Source organism: Priapulus caudatus, unplaced genomic scaffold, assembly GCF_000485595.1.
Source record: "Priapulus caudatus unplaced genomic scaffold, Priapulus_caudatus-5.0.1 Scaffold394, whole genome shotgun sequence".
Taxonomy (NCBI): Eukaryota; Metazoa; Priapulida; class Priapulimorpha; order Priapulimorphida; family Priapulidae; genus Priapulus; species Priapulus caudatus.
The window spans coordinates 303,135-305,646 of NW_014577455.1; the positions used below are offsets into that span (position 1 = coordinate 303,135).

General features: G+C 44.6%; 1 protein-coding gene across 1 annotated transcript in view; it reads left to right on the forward strand.

The window, feature by feature from the left end:
- Positions 1–1,120, forward strand: part of LOC106809902 (probable enoyl-CoA hydratase, mitochondrial) — a 15,945-nt gene extending 14,825 nt beyond the window's left edge. Inside the window, exon 5 of the mRNA XM_014813138.1 lies at positions 813–1,120. The gene's annotated coding sequence lies outside the window, so the exon portion shown is untranslated. The remainder of the gene's footprint in view (positions 1–812) is intronic.
- Positions 1,121–2,512: the final 1,392 nt, after the last annotated feature.

Genomic DNA, 2,512 nt, shown 5'->3' on the forward strand with positions numbered 1-2,512 from the left:
CATTTGTTACCGAAATAATTAGTTTGTGTTGGCAGCTTATAACTAACGAACAGAGAATCGCTTACCGAAAACGACGTGATGCAACTTGCGTTAATTGCTGCACGAAAATTTACAGATGCTAAAAAAAAGTTATTGTGTGTGCCTTGTATAATGTCCAATATGTGTGAGTATGCAAATGGCACGTTTCTATGTATAGCTTTCATCGTGAAACTAATAACTACGTGTATCTGTATTTATTGTTCTGGCTCATTATTTTCCCAATAGGCCTATCCTTTGAATTTGAATATGGATAAATTGGCCGCGTGGTTATTTTCATCTCTATATATACCTAATTAGTCTCTTGTACATTCCTCTTTCCAATGCACATACGTTACTCAAATTCATTGAGCTGGCATGAGTTCATATAGAACGTTCATAGTCACCGACTGCAGTGCATACGGGCAGAGCCGTATATAGAGACACTCTCTATATATGGCTCTGCATACGGATAAACATCACGTGACAGGTAAATATTTACAGACGACTATACGCATCGTATTTTTTTGTCATAATCCCCGCTTCTCCCAAGACGTGACGTTTTCCAAAACAATTGTATAGTGACGTTCGATGTTCGTTTGCGTTTTTTAAACAATTGTATAGTGACGTTCGATGTTCGTTTGCGTTTTTTAAACAATTGTAATATGTCACCACCATTGCCTGCTTTTGCCCATACTAACAAAAAGGTCCAGTTCCGGCACGAACAGTATCTGTACACTTGCATAAACATTGCACATAATCTACACGTGATGTTGTTCTACTTGATATGTTCATAGTTCGAGTTGATCAAGTATGGTCGAGGCATGGAGGATTTGAGCATGTCACCTTTGTGCTAGTAAAACGTAAAAGGAGCGCTGTCGCATCTACGCCCTATATGCAATCAAAGGATCTTTCCTGTTCGTCTGTCCACTGAAAATCACTCCTAAGATCATCGGTGCCATCAAAGCAGCAGCTCTCCATTTCACCTGTTCCCGGCTGATAGTCGCGTTACCCGTATCGATCTCGCCTGCGCGCATGGCGGCTCAGTATACCACTGGCAGCAAGAACAAGTCCGCACCAGCTACAGCACACACGCCGCCATTCACTATAATAACAACTTTATTATAGTGTTGTTATTGTTAATATTGTTAATTGTTGTTGTTATTGTTATGTTGTTATTATAGTGAATGGCGGCGTGTGTGCTGTAGCTGGTGCGGACTTGTTCTTGCTGCCAGTGAGTATACGTGTGACATTGCGCAGGCGCGTTGCATCCGCGGCTGCGGTTGCTCGGTCAAGCCGCAGCATTCGTCGTTAAAATTTCACACGGCCGTTCTGGCAAGTGCTGCGTGTGTGGCAGCAGCCATAATGTATATTAAAACCGTCGTGGCGTTGCATGACAAGCGGTGCACGTCGTGGACGCGATACCGGCTCGGAACTATTTCGTAACTGCACGCGCGGTTTCATCGGTAGATTGTTTTCCATTATTTTGCCGTCCTGTGGGATCGCCGCTAGGGGGATAAAGAGGGATGCCATTAGAGCCGAAATAACCTCAGGTGCCATCCCGTCCGAGTGTGAATGATGCAGATGTGGACGAGTTTTATTCACTTAATGCGTAGTGATTATCAACTGCGCGCTGTACGTTATATACGTTCGTGTCGTGACTAGTTTGTGAGATTAATTGCGGGAATTGTTCGTCGCCGGGTGTTGCCGGTTATATATTGCGTTGTTGTTACGATGATTTGTTTTAATAAAAGAAAAATCGTGTACATGGTGACGACTATGAAACTTTTCTGTTTGAATTTATTTTAGTTTACATACTGTCTTGTGGCCCTTTGATATACGTTTCAGAGCCGTAGCTAGCGGGGAGGGGGCAATCAATTGCCCCTAGGACTTGGCAGTGCCAATTGTAGTGGGGTAGTTATGTGAAAGAATTGTGGGTTTTGTGGTAAAAGCACCACAATCATGGTGAAGCGTCCTCTGTCTACTGTCCAAAGCACAGACCGCACGTGGATTTGCATCCATCCCATCAGGGGAAACAGAGTTAGCTATGCTCCTGAGATGATTAAGTTTTCTCTGGCATGGATGCATGACATTGTCGTCTGCTGTTTTTCAACAATCCGCCGTGTTACTTACACCTAATCTACGAATGTTAATTTTTTAGACCTAATTATCGAATTTTCTTTGCCTAAGTAATTTCGTAAGTTTTTTTTGGCAGTCGCGGTTACCAGTTACGTGTAAATCGTTATACACATGTACACACACGCGCGCGCACGCACGCACGCACGCACACACACACACACACACACACACAACACACACACCAACACACACACACACACATACAACACGCATACACACACATACACGCGCCGCGGCACACACGACGCACGTACACACGCGCACACACGCACTCCGCACGCACACGCACACACACACACACACACACACACACACACAACACGCCCCCCACCACACCACACACGCACCCCCACACGCG